At 36.1% G+C, this 17,605-nt stretch overlaps 1 protein-coding gene and 1 pseudogene across 2 annotated transcripts in view; both read right to left on the bottom strand.

The window, feature by feature from the left end:
• Positions 1–17,605, bottom strand: part of LOC311284258 (ADP-ribosyl cyclase/cyclic ADP-ribose hydrolase 1) — a gene marked incomplete at both ends in the record, with an annotated part of 173,813 nt that overhangs the window by 80,676 nt on the left and 75,532 nt on the right. The gene's annotated exons all lie outside the window — the stretch shown is intronic.
• On the bottom strand, positions 9,324–13,607 carry LOC311283984 (putative inhibitor of apoptosis; annotated as a pseudogene). The gene is made up of 2 exons: positions 13,420–13,607; positions 9,324–10,950 (listed from the first exon to the last, which is right to left on the bottom strand). The product of its transcript is annotated as a putative inhibitor of apoptosis (transcript).

The raw sequence follows: 17,605 nt of genomic DNA, 5'->3' as shown, positions 1-17,605 counted from the left end.
ATAATACATTTCCTCTCTTATTTTCCAGGGAGTGGAGCAACTTTTCCATAAACAAAATTCTGATGCTGACACAGAGGATGGAGTGAGAGTACCAGAGATCCACTGTCCCTATCAGACAATAATCTTACTTTGTTCAGACACATCATCTTTGAATGACTGGGATCTTGATCTTCAGACACCTGATTTATTTTATTTTAATATTATAAACTAGCAAATGTTTCAATTTCCTCTAGATTAAAACAAACACAGTTCACAAGTACACAAGAGGTTGCACTTTATTCTTATTAGTCTATGCTGATCTTGGATTAGGATACCAACAGCATATGAATGTTAAGGGCATAGTTCACCCAAAAATAAAATTCTCACTTATTTTACTCACCCTCGTGCTGTCCCAGATGCATTTTACTTTCTTTCTACAGATAAACACGAATTAAGATTGTAAGGAAAGTAATCCATCTCTGCGAGTCCTAAAGACGCTTTAAAAACCACACACAGTGAGCGTGACGGTAATCCATGCGGACCTCAGTGGATGAATCATTGCCTTCTGAAGTCAAACAACAGGCTAGATAAAAGAAATACTAATATTGTAAACTGTTTAAACTATTAAAAATCACTTCCGACCAACTGTCTTACGTACATGGGTTACAATCCACTTGTATTATATGGACTCACAAAGATGGATTATTTCCTTTAAAATCTTTGTCTATGTTTATGTGAAGAAGAAAGTCATATACATCTGGGATGGCATGAAGGAGAGTAAATGATGAGAGAATTCTCCAATTTTTTAGGTGGACTATTCTTGTACTGCTTGTGTCCAGTCACTGCTTTGCTATTGTACTGCAACAGGAACTGATCAAAGAATCATTGCATCATTTAAAATGTATATGAATTTTTAATGTATTCTGTATTTGTAATTGTGCATTTTGTATAGTAATGTATATCATGAGAATACTGTGCATTACATGTATAGTATGCAGTTAATGTTTTGTGGATTCTGGTCTTTCCTGTCACAACATAATTGCATCCAAGACTTTCACTTTGATACTTGTGTAAATGCTTTAGTGACAATAAAGAATGTAAATTTATTGGAATTCATATTTTCAATTACATTAATTTAACTGGTTGTAGAAGTCACAACTGAAACGGTTGATGATTGTTAAAATATATTTACAATTTTAAATGTTAGAAGATAGTATTAATTAAATGAAATAACTAAATACAATTATCAATAAAAAAAAATGGCAACAAGAACATTCTTTGTGTGACATATGTAATGAAATGTATCATTTGAGGTCTGTATCATCTGACATGAGGCCACGATTGTAATTTTCATATTGTTTAAATTCCTCTTATTTAAGTGATCATTAATTTTGATGGTGTAAATGTATATCATGCTAACAATGAGTAGTGTGATGGCCATGGTTGCCAACCTTGATTACCTGAAGTGAAACTTTCTTGACGGCTGAATATATCACACACGTTTGCTAGTATTCTCTTTAAATTGTAACAGCTCAACCTAATCAGAGCCTAACAAGCAGAATAATCATCAGGAATAAACAAATATTCTCTGAAAACATTGGACACTACAATATTTTAAGTATTATATACAGTACTTTAATGTACAATTACACCTGAATAGACTGAATAGATCTCTTGTGCTCCTAAAAGCTTCTGTCGACAAAGTAGTAGCAGCAGGTAAATACAGATAAAATTAAAAAACAAACATAACTTAATATCACTAAAATGAAATAGAAAGCTGCGATTACAGACGCTTAAATCCACACATGTAAACACAACACTGACGTCTTCACTTCCAGGTGAAGAAGCTGTCAGTCAAAACCTCAGTAGCCAATGAGAACACACTGCCACTAGCCCCGCCCCCACGAGAGAAATGTGTCAGAACGGCGAACGAAAACTCCAGAAGCGTAAACAAAAACTTCAGAAGCGCAAATGAAAACTCTGGAAGCGCACTTGTAAGTTCAGATCAGCAACTGAAATATGAGAAATTCTTGTGCCAATAATAATGAACGTAGCTTTTCAAGAAACTAATGGAAATATAAATTGAAACTGAATAAAATATCTTTGAAACTGAAAAAGAATAAATCGCAGGCTAATTTTTTTTACTTCATTTTTAATACACTGCATGTTTTGCTAACTTTTTCTCATATTTCAGTCGCTGATCTGAACTTACAAATGCGCTTCCAGAGTTTTCATTTGCGCTTCTGAAGTTTTCGTTCGCCGTTCTGACACATTTCTCTCGTGGGGACGGGGCTAGTGGCAGTGTGTTCTCATTGGCTACTGAGGTTTTGACTGACAGCTTCTTCACCTGGAAGTGAAGACGTCAGTGTTGTGTTTACATGTGTGGATTTAAGCATCTGTAATCGCAGCTTTCTATTTCATTTTAGTGATATTAAGTTATGTTTGTTTTTTAATTTTATCTGTATTTACCTGCTGCTACTACTTTGTCGACAGAAGCTTTTAGGAGCACAAGAGATCTATTCAGTCTATTCAGGTGTAATTGTACATTAAAGTACTGTATATAATACTTAAAATATTGTAGTGTCCAATGTTTTCAGAGAATATTTGTTTATTCCTGATGATTATTTTGCTTGTTAGGCTCTGATTAGGTTGAGCTGTTACAATTTAAAGAGAATACTAGCAAACGTGTGTGATATATTCAGCCGTCAAGAAAGTTTCACTTCAGGTAATCAAGGTTGGCAACCATGGCCATCACACTACTCATTGTTAGCACGATATACATTTACACCATCAAAATTAATGATCACTTAAATAAGAGGAATTTAAACAATATGAAAATTACAATCGTGGCCTCATGTCAGATGATACATACCTCAAATGATACATTTCATTATATGTCACACAAAGAATGTTCTTGTTGCCATTTTTTTTTTATTGATAATTGTATTTAGTTATTTCATTTAATTAATACTATCTTCTAACATTTAAAATTGTAAATATATTTTAACAATCATCAACCGTTTCAGTTGTGACTTCTACAACCAGTTAAATGAATGTAATTGAAAAGATGAATTCCAATAAATTTACATTCTTTATTGTCACTAAAGCATATACACAAGTATCAGAGTGAAAGTCTTGGATGTAATTATGTTGTGACCGGAAAGACCAGAATCCACAAAAACATTAACTGCATACTATACATGTAATGCACAGTATTCTCATGATATACATTACTATACAAAATGCACAATTACAAATACAGAATACATTGAAAAAATTAATATACATTTTAAATGATGCAATGATTCTTTGAACAGTTCCTGTTGCAGTACAAGTAACACAGCAGTGACTGGATACAAGCAGTACAAGGATAGTCCACCCAAAAACATGAGAATTCTCTCATCATTTACTCTCCTTCATGCCATCCCAGATGTATATGACTTTCTTCTTCACATAAACATAGATAAAGATTTTAAAGGAAATAATCCATCTCTGTGAGTCCATAATACAAGTGGATTGTAACCCATGTACGTAAGACAGTTGGTCGGAAGTGATTTTTAATAGTTTAAACAGTTTACAATATTAGTATTTCTTTTATCTAGCCTGTTGTTTGACTTCAGAAGGCATTGACTCATCCACTGAGGTCGCATGGATTAGCGTCACGGTCACTGTGTGTGGTTTTTAAAGCGTCTTTAGGACTCGCAGAGATGGATTACTTTCCTTACAATCTTAATTCGTGTTTATCTATAGAAAGAAAGTAAAATGCATCTGGGACAGCATGAGGGTGAGTAAAATAAGTGAGAATTTTATTTTTGGGTGAACTATGCCCTTAACATTCATATGCTGTTGGTATGCTAATCCAAGATCAGTATAGACTAATAAGAATAAAGTGCAACCTCTTGTGTACTTGTGAACTGTGTTTGTTTTAATCTAGAGGAAATTGAAACATTTGCTAGTTTATAATATTAAAATAAAATAAAATAAAATAAATCAGGTGTCTGAAGATCAAGATCCCAGTCATTCAAAGGTGATGTGTCTGAACAAAGTAAGATTATTGTCTGATAGGGACAGTGGATCTCTGGTACTATCACTCCATCCTCAGCATCAGAATTTTGTTTATGTAAAAGTTACTCCACTCCCTGGAAAATGAGAGAGGAAATGTATTATAATCTAACAATACAAACTGATTTGAACTCCCACATACAGTAACAAGTTGAAGACTTAAAATATTTATTCCAAACAAATTATATAAATGTTTTAAGAGATTTTACAGTACTAAATATTTACCTCGGAGTCAAGCAGCATTTATCATCTGTAATACTGTTGTGTAACCAGTAGATGGCTGTATAGCCCTATATAAACATATATCCATGGCTGTGTATTCCCTAGTTGCTGGATGTTTTCAGTCATAATTACTTGCATGTTTTAAGTTTTTAATTTGGACATATATTTATTATTAAAGACTGTTAAAGATTAAACATTTTTCTCAGAAATGTTCATTTGAAGTGCAATTTTTTGCATTATTGTTATTAGTCAAATATGGACACAGAAAAAGCATTTTGTTACTCATACTAGCTATAATAGCTTTATCAGTCACCTTTATCACACAAAAGTAATCAGAAACATAGCTGCAAGCAGCCATTACCGGGGCCAAGCAGAATAAGACGACAAGACATGCCAACATGTCTGAAAGTGTCAGACCAACTGCAACAATGAGCAATTAAAGACATTTAAAGAGGATTTTAGGCAAAATGCCTGAAAAATCATAGAAACAATCATTTTAAATATGATTTAATGGATTATCACTTTCGACCAGTAGGTGGCGCTGCGCCGAAACGCAGCATGTAGCCTCAGGTCATGCTTGTGATGACATGTACCAAGTTTGGTCTGAATCCGATAAAGCGTTGCGGACATACAGCCTTACGTCTGTTTTCGCAAGCGCTACGTAAAATTTGTTCGTGGGTTTATCGAAAACTGTTAAGCGAATCAATTTGAATTCCATAACTATTGGGCAGCACTGCCTGAAGATGATCTGGTTAAATTTTCGTGAAAATCGGAGCAACGGCCTAGGAGGAGTTTGAAAAAGTAGATTTTTCGAAAAATTCAAAATGGCCGAAGAATTTCCACGACGGAAAATGACGTCATAGGGTGCAATCGGATCGTCTTGAGCTCAGGAATTTTGTTGATTGGCCTTACGGTTCAAAAGTTATTAGAAAAATAAAAGTGAAACTTTGGACAGGTGGTGGCGCCAGAGGGAATGACTTAGAAACACCAAAATTGGTGTATTTAATGTTGGTACTGTCCTCTATCAGAATGTCAAACCAAAACAACTTTCCCGCAATCGGTTCTATGGGCTGCCATAGACTCCCAGAGCGGAAGAAGAAGAAGAATTATTTTTGGTACGCCAACAGATACAATAGGTGCCTACGCACATTCTGTGCTTGGCCCCTAATAAATATTGCGACCAGGGCGATACTTCAAAATAATTGAGTGTTTACATATTATGAACAGAGACGTGGTCTGTGGTCAAGTCGTGTCTCTCCTCTTTCAAAAACTCTGCATCGCAAATTAATCAGCAATTGAGAAACTCAGGTTTAAATAGCTTTATTGGCATGGTAAAAAAAAGGCTTTACATTGCCAAAGTTGAATCAGGCAGTGATTGACAGCGCTCTGGTCCTATGGCATCGGTCATTGACTGATACAGTACTTTTTGTACTTTAGGCTACAGTACAGATACTGTACAGTACTCTAGCCCAATGTTGTTTGGGGTGGCTGGGGGGAAATATGATCTAATCGAAGACTGTAACCGAATGTAACGTTAGATAAACAAGTCATGTAATGATTGGGCTAAGTTAAATCAAGACAACACAGCTGTATAATGTTATGGGCTCTCACTGAGCTCTAAAATGCCTCTCCACCTGAAAAAATCCAGTACTGTATTATAAATAGTATTAGTATAGTATTTAAAAAAAAAATCAGACTTACCACGAGTAGGCTATCCAGTATCCTGATAGCGACGATGACTAATGATAATGATATCATTCGTCTGTACTATTCCTTCTATAAGAAATCATCTCAACAATATAGTGTAGCAGCAAATAAATACAGATATAAACTTAATATCACTAAAATGAAATAGAAAGCTGCGATTACAGACGCTTAAATCCACACATGTAAACCATAGACTGTAAGATGTAAACACAACACTGACGTCTTCACTTCCAGGTGAATAAGCTGTCAGTCAAAACCTCAGTAGCCAATGAGAACACACTGCCACTAGCCCCGCCCCCACGAGAGAAATGTGTCAGAACGGCGAACGAAAACTCCAGAAGCATAAACGAAAACTTCAGTAGCGCAAATGAAAACTCTGGAAGCGCATTTGTAAGTTCAGATCAGCGACTGAAATATGAGAAATAGTTAGCAAAACATGCAGTGTATTAAAAACGAAGTTAAAAAATTTGCCTGCGATTTATTCTTTTTCAGTTTCAAAGATATTTTATTTAGTTTCAATTTATATTTCCATTAGTTTCTTGAAAAGCTACGTTCATTATTATTGGCACAAGAATAATTCCATAGTATCACAATAAAGAGTTAGCAGATATTAAGCACAGTCTATTTTTTCAGATGTTTAAATGACAACAGACCATTTTTCAACTGAGCGAATCTAGGCCTTCAGAAGTCATAACTTCAGGGGTCAACGGCTTAGGTCAGTTGGTGAAAACACTACATGTGTAAAAATCAAATACTGTATTACACTTTTCAAAGGATAATCTACCTTTAAAGTTAGAATAAAAAGTTAAGTGTCACAAAGTCTGACACAAGGCCATTAACTTGTTCTTTTTGTTTTATAAATGTATTTTGCTTATTTCTACAAACATCAACCTGATAAATACGGACTGAATACACGATAATAAACAAGATCATTTTTAAGAAAAAAGAAAAAACAGTGTTTTAAAATACATGTTGATGACTAAGTTTCAGGCATAGTGCAACCACGCAACGTTAGATTTATCTAACATTGCGAGGTCTCACTCATAACGCAAAACGATGTAAATAAAATAAAATAAAATATTATGGAAGTCATTGTACTGTAAATGTAATTTAACCATATTTTATTTATTAATATTATGTTGATTTAAAGTTTTTGTTTGTTATTAACTAATACCTACTAACATCCGGCACAATCTGACCCCAACATCTGACCCCAAATAAACGGATAATGCAATGTTCACAATCTACACTATACAGTTAGATATTCTCCTACTTAGTATCTTTGGGTGTATTTTTACACACTCTTGTAAAGACTATGGACTAACTTTAAAACATCATCTTTATACAGGAATCACACGTGTCCATGTAAGATTCAAAAGACCAATTCACTAAACCATCAAATGATGATGGTTTTATTACTCCGCTAGATTTAGTCATCTTGTTCAGATAGCAGACGACACTGTTTCACATTTTGTATGTGTTGTAGGTGAAGACTTTTCTTTGAGAGCCGTCAACATTCAGTGTTTATAGAAATAAATGACCATTTAGAATTTAAGTGATAGTCTTTCTGTTTGACTAAATTGATACTTCATTTAGTGCAACTTTCCCTCCATCACAGAATCACATCTGACTATTGCACTGAGAGAGCCATATTCATCAAAGCTTGAGGCCTTAAAGTTCCACACTTTGGTAAAACCTGCTGATAAAATTGTACAAAAGTAAATTCTAATTCTAATTCTTCATCATCATGAGCCATTTAAAACAAATACAGAAAAGCCACTATAGTGATCAGTTTTAGCTTTTGAATGTCTGTAATTGATCTTGTTTTTGTACAGTTTGCAAAAAGTATATAGTCTCCGAGCGTGGTCAAACATGTTCATTTAGGAATTTATGAAAAACATGAACAAATATTGCATAAAGAGAATGAAATGACGGTCCTTCTAGTATGAGAGTGTTTAAGACTAAACAAATCATATTTCTTTTAGAACATCTTTCTGCTATGTCTTTACGAAACATCGACGTCAAAGATGAGTATTACACTTATTTTGTTATTATTACACAGTTATTTTGTGTGTGTGTGTGTGTGTGTGTGTGTGTGTGTGTGTGTGTGCGTGTCACTAAACAACAGTTAAGCTAATGAATTACAGTTGATACGTGGTATTTTTACGTGAAGGGAGGGTTGATTCATTTTTTATTCTGGGCACACCAGAGTTTTAGGCATCTGTCTTTTAGGCCCAATCCAGAAAACAGACGTTGTGTTTTAGGTCTTAATAATTGTTCTTCTTTTTATGATCTTCTTTTTATTCTGCATAATGCCGAAATGTTTTAACATATCGTAAATTTCAATGGTTAGATAAATCATCTAACTATTATATCTAACAATCAACAGTTATATGTGGAACAAGCACAGTCGCATTAGAGTTGGATTCTTGTTTATATTGAACCGTTTAACTGCGCTATTGTTCTCGGCCTCATCAAAGTTCACACAAGTCACAAAGTTTTCACCGGAGCATACCGACTCTTAAACTTTGTTTAAAAGATTTTGTTTGCATTTCTTCTGAAACACCCTGTTTTGAAACTGTTTACCACCACTAGCGTAACACTTATCGTATTGTCGGATGTGATTGTAATGTTTTGTATGGCGTTTTCTTTACACTTTCCCCCGGATATCTGTTTCCTACTGTTAGCTGCAATGTTAGTGAACTCTAGGTCTTCTCTTTGTTCATATACGACAGTATTCACATGAATTGGCTTGATTTGATAAAATTATGGTTTAAACCATCATCTTCACGCGAGACATTTACATTATATTATTATACCGTCCTAGTTTTAAAATAGCGCTAAAATTTATATTTGAACCGTTTATGTGGATATAGAATGCCGCACAAGGTTCTCTGTTCTCTCGTTCTATGTTTTTAAAAATACCGCGAAACAAAGACAAGGACGCCTCTTTCTATAAGCGACCCTCAAAATGGATACAACAAAACACATGTAGGTGTACGATGATTTATCAGAAAATTACTTTTGTTTGAAGAAAAACTTAAATCAGCTGGTGCTATTGAAGTTATTAAACACCCCTGAATTTGGTAATGATACGATATGGATATCACGTTTTAATTTGAACTCATTACGCTAAAGGTCTATGAACTTTAACCTCTTCAGTTGGTCAAATTAACTTAAAGCCTGCGCAAAATTATTCTTAACTTAAAGCATGCGCATCCTAACTACTTTCTAAATGTTTGTTACAGAACTTATGGTGAACAATTCACCATGTTTAATCAGATTTTGTCACTGGATTGAGTGAAAATAATAAACTTCTCCTTTGTTTTTATTCATCAAGTTAAATGTAAACTTTATGATAGGAAAGTACGGACAGCGCCTTTGACCAATCCTCTACATATGGGGCACTTGCGCAGAGAAGGCGTACATTCTTTGCACACAACTAGGTGACCACAGGGGATGAAGACAATGTTCACTTCCTTGTCCATGCAAACTTTGCATGTGCGCTCCTCTTGAAGTCTTCTTAACTGTTCCTCCATAGGCAAGTCTGAAAGATCTTGACTCGGCGATGCAGCTTCATTTGTCTGGGCCATCAGTTCTCTCAGCAGGCAGACATCATTCTTCTTGATCCAGTTGCGGAAGACCTCCGCTGCTGCATTTCCTTTCGACAGGACTAACTCAATGAGCGGCCCTGTCTGCTGCTTGACTGTAGTGCAGTTACGAATAATGTCATACTCTTTCTGTGAGATGACGTTCTCCTCTAGAAGATGGTCCATTAAGCTCTGCACACTTTTTAGGTGCTGTGACACGGCAAGATGATGTTTCTTAAGAAAAGTAAGAAACTTACTTTCTCGCTCCTCCTCTCTCTTCTCATCTTCTGCACTTAGTAAATCACACACCAACACTTGAACGGTTTTGTAATTTTCTCCACTTGCGAGAATTTAGCTTTGAACGGTTTGCTTCACCAGGCCACGCTCAAATCCCATCTCTAAAGCAGACTTCACCACAGGATTGCTCATCATCACTGCATCTTCTGAACGGTCTTCTCCAGGACCCAGGTGTACAACAGGTGGATCAACAAATTCTCTTGAGTCTCCATTAGTCAATAGCTGCTCAAATAGTCTTGGAAATCTTGCTTGAATCTGATGAACAAACTCTTGGCCCTTTTCTTGCAATAGGTTTTCACATCTTGGAAACCACTTGGCATGTTCTACCCATGGATCATCACCAGACTCCCAACATCTGAGTCCACCATTGCAACAAAAGCACTTCACGTCATCATTACGACCAACATAGTAAAAACCAGCCTTAGCCAATTGGTCTGGTCGAACAATTATTCTTGAGGGCCAGTTGACAAATGTGAGCGACCTTTCCTCACACTGTTTCATTGCCGAGTTAGATACATTGGAAAGGCCGCCACCAGATAAAGGTACATTATCTGCACGGTCACCTCGAACGAAGCGGCAGTTGGGGTAATGCCTCTGGTGCTCTGATACTGCCCGATCTCCTGGTTCCCAGTTGCTAAGCTGGCCTCCACAACTGAAGCAAGCCACTCTGTCGCCCTGGCCAAGGTAGTAGAAACCACTTTTGGCAAGCTCGGCTGGAGTTACTGTAGCAAGAGGCCAATTCTGAAAGGTGTCAAGGTGTTCCTGTTCCTGACGCATGCCAGGATTGTGACAAGCCGGAGATCGCTGGTGAGACATATCCTCAACTCCACGGGAGGAAATGGGGCTGGAGAGGGTCAGGTTGCTGAATGCCATGTTTAAGTAACCCACCCGATCCTCCGTTTGGCCTGAAACGGATGCCGTGGTGGTCGATGTTACGGGTGTCGCAGGGGTGGAAAGCTGTAGGATGGCTACGTTGCGAAGTGGGGAAAAGGCAGAGTGGGAGGACGACAGGAGGTTTGCGGTGGCGGGTAAACTCTGGATGAAGACATAAAAATGTGACCACAGGGCGTGTCCACTCAAGCCCTTCTCTCTGCTAGTCGTCCATGACAGAACACATCATCTTATTAACCTGTTAACCGTTGCCAGTGCGCCCGCGCACTTAAGCGTTTTTTTTATTATTTAGTTCAAAGTTACTATCAGATTTAATGTTATACCTTGACAAACTATACATCATTAAAAAGATATAAGACTCAAGTTTCAGTATTTGACCACTATTGTATTCTGAGAAACTTATAGCGACAGTTATTTCTTAATTTGTGTCAGGAGTTATGTAATGAAAAAATGAGTCGATACCTTTAATATGAATTATGAGCGTCAGCAGCTTTCATTCATAAAAAAACTCCGTGCTGTCGTCATGAAAGCGATTCACAAAACAACGTCCCTCAGGGCTTTTAGCTCAAAAATGTGCAGATTTGGAGAAATATTGATAGATTCTCATAGGTTTACATCATATTTCTATAGACAGGAATAATATTTATTGAATTTATACCCAAATGCGTCGATGTAATCATTATGAGCGCTGTATACGCTGATTTACTGTGTTTTCAATTCATACCAACAGCCTGAGGGCGCCCTATGCACAATAATAGTCCATATATGGAACATGAAGAAGAGCCATGATCATGTGACATTCCAGGAAGCCACGAACACACACAGCTATCAGAGATCGCGCTGTAACTTGCAGATAAAGATGTTTTGAAGACAATAAACATGATTGCAATGATATTTGAGTTACCTGTGTTTTTCAAGCCATGCCAGGTATTTTCATAATAATAGATTATATTTATAATGTAATGCTAATCTATATAGACTTTATCATTGTGCAGAATACTATAAAATAATATATTTTCTGTCTGATTTTTTTATCTGAAGACAAATTAGATCACATAAGATTATTTAAAACACTCGACTTGCGTTATAAAGTAAGTTTGGAGCACAAACATGGTTTTAATCTCATAAATTGTCGTGTATTGATGGTGTGCTAAGCTAACATGCTAGCTAGCTCTGGGTGCACCTGCCACATAGCCGTTATTCTTTTATGATTTTTTTTTCTAAATAGGAATGCTTACTGAAATGTTTCTTTATTCCAGAAGGTCATTTGATACAGTTTCCAATGTAAGTGAGAACTTTGATAAAAGAAATTAGGGATTGAAACTCTATGAATAGCCTGTGAATAGCCAGTCGTTAGTAACTATAATGCAGACAAAAGAAATGCATATTTAGAGCCATAACCAGGCTGGAGGGGTGTGAATGTGTGCAGGAGAGACTGACACTGAATGGGGCTCGTTTGCACCACAAAACAATAGAGACAAAAGACTGAATGGATGACTTAGAAGATGACTAAACATCAGTAGCATTTTAGAGTCTAATCAAAATAAAGTCATGACATGATCTTGAAAAACATTTAACTAAATACAGAGTTTTAGACTTATCATCTTCATATTTTAAATATAATATGGTCAGACATATGGCTTTAGCTGCAGTGCATTTCTAGATTGCTACAGTGCCAACTTCAATTATATTTTCATGAAAATGTTTCATAAAAATACATTTCTAATAACTTTACAAAACTTTGAAACTATTTATAACTATTTTTTTCATTATGACAATAATTAATTCTACATTTACAATAAACTGCCAGCTGTCAGCTTTCAAAGGAGATCATACTTGTGTTTTCAAAGGGATCATGAACTGTATCTGTTTCAGTTTGGGTATGTCATTTCTGGGGATTTTTCAAAAGTGGGGTTGCAGCTTAACAGGTTAAAAATATTAATGAGAACAAGAACAAAATCGAATTTTGTTCAACACCATGTCCTTTCTTCTGTTCTGTACACAGCGGGCAAAATAGTTGTATCATTTGGAAAATTATTTTGAAAAATTCTGTGGGCCGTGGCGCAGCGCATCCAGGCATGGAATGGAAATGGTTGCTGCCTCGGGAATACGGTAATTAAAATATAGAAAACAAATATTTAAATATTTAATCTTTTAAATCGTGTAGTATTTTTCTAAATATTATTATTATGTATACTATTTTTATGAGCTCAGACATTTTTTCATTCAGAAATTTTTATTTCAACATTATACTTTCATACATTGAAGAAAATGATAGATCGGCATTACGTACATAAAGTAAACACCATTGATGATGGTCTAACCAGAATAGAAAATATCCGCAGGCTATCATGTTTTGCTCTAGGATGTAGTTGACCAGACTTTCAACTAATTCACCAACGTCAGTTTTTGCATTTTTTGACACCAGTGACACACAGAGATCCGTTACGAATGTACAAATAGCGAGTATCTCGATGATTTCGAATTCGTCACTTCATGCACGCAACACATCCAGAACTTTTCTGAGGATTACGCCGATTGGCTCTTTGCCGTTAAAAACATGGGCTTTACATCAGGCCATGACTTTATCAAGCCTCTTACGTCATCCATTTCATTTTTGAGATTTGTCACACGTTTGGGATCCTGCGCACAATCGTTTTTCATATCACACGCAGCATCGATGATCCTGTGCATCAAGCCAACCATTTGGCCTCTAAAATGATCTTTAAACATACAGTCCAGCGCAGCTCTTAAACGACACTCTTTGCCCGTGGCACACTCACACGCCGGATGATACTTGTGCCCCGCATCGCCAGAACTCAACGGGGAGTCGCTCTCCATCAGGTTTTGCGTCGCCATTTTTTCAGCTTTTCGAATAGTGGACTATTCGATGATGAAAGATGCTTTTCGTTCCTGGAATGTTCCTGGAACCCCTGAGTCCTTGCGGCACAGTCGTCCAGGGTTTGTGCGGTAATGCTCGGAAGTTTGTGTTTTTGGGTCAGAAGCGTAGTTTGCGTCAGGTTCAGACAAACAGGACTTTCAACTTTTTGCAGTAGCGCAGCAGTCCACGGCTAGTAGAGCTAGAGTAGAGCTAGAGCGTGCGCTGTCCTGAAATATTTATCAGGACAGTGACTGGGGTCCGCCCCCTCGCCCCACTGTTGTGTAGGATGTACGGGGGTTGTCTTCAGGAAAGCTTCACATCTCCGCGCTGCTGTTTTGGCGCGTTTGAATCGTTCGAGTCATACACACAAGTGCAGCGATGGAGTGCGTGAACACGAGCAGTGTGAGAGGATTCCTGAGATCTTGCGACGATCTGACTGAGAAGATTCGCTGTTTAATACAGAAGAAACTCATCAAGAAGTACTTGAGCAGGTGATATTATGCGCTTACAATTTATGTGTGGATTAAAGAATAGACATTAGTAGAATAGACAAAATAGGCATTTAATGAAGACATATTTTATATTTTTATATCATTGTAGAATGTATTTCTCTCTCACTAGCCTATGGACACACAATCCCATGCATGCCAAACTATCTAAAATGGTGCCTTCGAAGGGCACTGAAGTTTTTAATCATTATCAACATATTTTGATAAAAATAACTATAAAGAGTTCCAAATGACACTTATTTTTGAGCCCACACTTTTAAGCGCTCCAAAGTTCTAACTAGAGCAGGGGGCAGAGTTAAAAAGGACCTTTGTCTAGCCTTAATTTACTGAAGGCTATGGATGTTAGGTAAATATGTTTATTAAATTAATTCACAATATGTACACATTCATTATTAATCTTATGCCTAATATGATGAAAATGGCTGCTATTTGTTTCTTCTCCTCTCATGTATTAAATTCTCCTCTAAATCACATGTATTATATAGGCCTATTTTAAGTTCAAAATGGTGAAATTAGTAAAAGGTTGATTAGTTTGTCTGATTATTTTTGTCGTTGTTTAACATTTCTCAAAACATTTCTGTCAAATATGAAATGTTTAGTTTAGCTACTTGCACCTTATCTTGCACTTTATGACCGTTATCAGCTGGAACTCGCTCTCAGCGGCTCCTGTGAACATACTATTGTCCTAACATAGAATATTGTCCTAACATAGACTATTGTTTTAACTCTGGTTTAACCTGCTGTGCGTCTGTTCACCGTCCATCATGTGCTCTAACACCTGCAGCATCAGCCGGTTCATTGACTTTGAACTGGCGTATGAATGTGTCTACAGGTGTATCTAACCCTAACAACTAATGACCAACTTTATTTTTGCTATTGTACATACATTTTATGCTTCTAACTGTGTGTCTTTGGTTAACACAGCTGGAGAAGAACAACAGGGAGGTTGGAAGACACAGTAGAGGAACTACAGAATAAATATGGAGAGAAAACAGCATTAAAAAGGATCAAGTCCATAGTGAAAAAAATCAGAAAAAAGAATATCAAGCGTAGGAAAAGATTCATAATTTATTTTGTTAGTAGTCAATATGTTTCTCAATCTTCAATTAGCTTTACTATAATGTTTACATGGTTTTGAAAGGTTGTGTATTTAATTGTTAATTTTTTTAACAGATGGTGACGTTCAAACGCTGAGCGTTCAAACACATTCTGGAAACATGACAAATCAACAGCCTAACAACCTTCCGCAACGACAGCATAATAATACTAATTCTACATAATTCGGACAGCCATTAATTCAGAACCCTAATCAGCTTAACTTCACAATTGACCAGAAGAATGGTGGGACAATAGTTGCTACAATCATGGTAGAAAACACAATATATGGTGATGTTAACATCAATGTGGTGAGTGTCTGATAATGTAAGAAACAGTTGCTTAGTTAAGAAATGATTTGTGTATGTTATATATATTTATGTATGAGAATTTTTTTATTAGTTTTTATTTATAAGTTAGTCCATAATCTTTACAAGACTGTGTAACAGATACACCCAAAGATACTAAGTAGGAGATATCTAACTGTATAGTGTAGATTGTGAACATTCCATTATCTGTTTATTTGGGGTCAGATGTTGGGGTCAGATTGTGCCGGATGTTAGTAGGTATTAGTTAATAACAAACAAAAACTTTAAATCAACATAATATTAATAAATAAAATATGGTTAAATTTCAATTACGGTACAATGACTTCCATAATATTTCATTTTATTTTATTTACAACGTTTTGCGTTGTGAGTGAGACCTCGCAATGTTAGATAAATCTAACGTTGCGTGGTTGCACTATGCCTGAAACTTAGTCATCAACCTGTATTTTAAAGCACTGTTTTTTCTTTTTTCTTAAAAATGATCTTGTTTAATCGTGTATTCAGTCCGTATTTATCAGGTTGATATTTGTAGAAATAAGCAAAATACATTTATAAAACAAAAAGAACCAGTTAATGGCCTTGTGTCAGACTTTGACACTTAACTTTTTATTCTAACTTTAAAGGTAGATTATCCTTTGAAAAGTGTAATACAGTATTTGATTTTTACACATGTAGTGTTTTCGCCAACTGACCTGACTTCTGAAGGCCTAGATTCGCTCGGTTGAAAAATGGTTTGTTGTCATTTAAGCATTGAAAAAATATACTGTGCTTAATATCTGCTAACTCTTTATTGTGATGCTCCCCAACAGATATTCTACTGACTATAAGTTACTCAACTTATTCTAACCCTACCAGCCTACTAATACTCTACTAACACTAATGAGAGTTTACTTTACTTTACTTCGAAATTATGACTTAAAAAGTTGAAATTAAAATGATGACTATGCGTCATAATTATGAGATGGAAAATTTAAATGATGACATACTAAATTGAAATTATGATAGATAAAGTAAATATTCCATAGTGAAATTTTCTGAATTCAATATAATTGTATTTGTGAAAATGAGTTTTTACATATCTTCTGCTTGTTTCTGCAGTTCGTGTAGGCCTCTAAGACTATGAATAACTAAAAATGATTATTGATGAACTTGAATAACTTGAATTTTATTGGCAATATAAAAAATAAATTGTCTTCCCATACCGGGAGTCGAACCCGGGCAGCCTGGAAGAAAACCAGGAATCCTAACCGCTAGACCATATGGGAGGCGTTAATACTGCCCCGGCACATTTGAAAGGCTACACTGCACGGTACAATATAATGCTGGATCATAGTTATGCCGAGCCACAGGAGAAGGAATCCTCGTCGACAAAAAGCAAAAATTTAATTCATCGGGGTGTAAATAAATATCGGGATAGCTTTTCCCAGGTGGAAAGAGCTAATGAAAGGGTGCCTGCTTTCTTCTCGACGGGTAAGTCAAAGTTACGGTCTAAATGACAAGCTTGGCTGTGTAAATCATTATATAGACAGCATAACGGTAGAACATGTATAGTTAAACTTGATGAAGACATGTTGTCATAGCTTCTTGGCACATAACGGCTACCGCATTTGAAAAAGCGAGTAGATGGGAGAATCGCTAGATGGGAGAAATCTTTAACAAAAAAGCCTCCAAAATCGAGGGGGTCTTTGCATAGCTCTCCCCAAAGTCTATTCATGCGGCCACCATCAACAAATGCTAACATTTGAAACTTCTACATATATTTTGAGTAGATAACCGATAGTATATTCTCAGAAAAGGGTTTCACCCCATGTGTTTCCACACTGATTAAGGATAGTTCGGGAGATACAAGTAAAAATGATCTTATACGATCTTATACTTATACTTTGAATTAAGACGAGTAAAATTAAATGTTCGCTCAAGACAAACTTTACTTATCACACATTGCGTCTCTGAAATCGTGTGGTGATTTTCCAAATGATACAACTTAGTCTAAATAAGAGCAATGTGGAGTCCTCGGATTTCTTAAAAACAACGCAGCAACAA

This window comes from Rutilus rutilus (assembly GCF_951802725.1).
Source record: "Rutilus rutilus genome assembly, chromosome: 24".
Lineage (NCBI taxonomy): Eukaryota > Metazoa > Chordata > Actinopteri > Cypriniformes > Leuciscidae > Rutilus > Rutilus rutilus.
The sequence above is the reverse complement of the archived record's forward strand: the minus strand, read 5'-3'. Positions and strand labels throughout refer to the sequence as shown.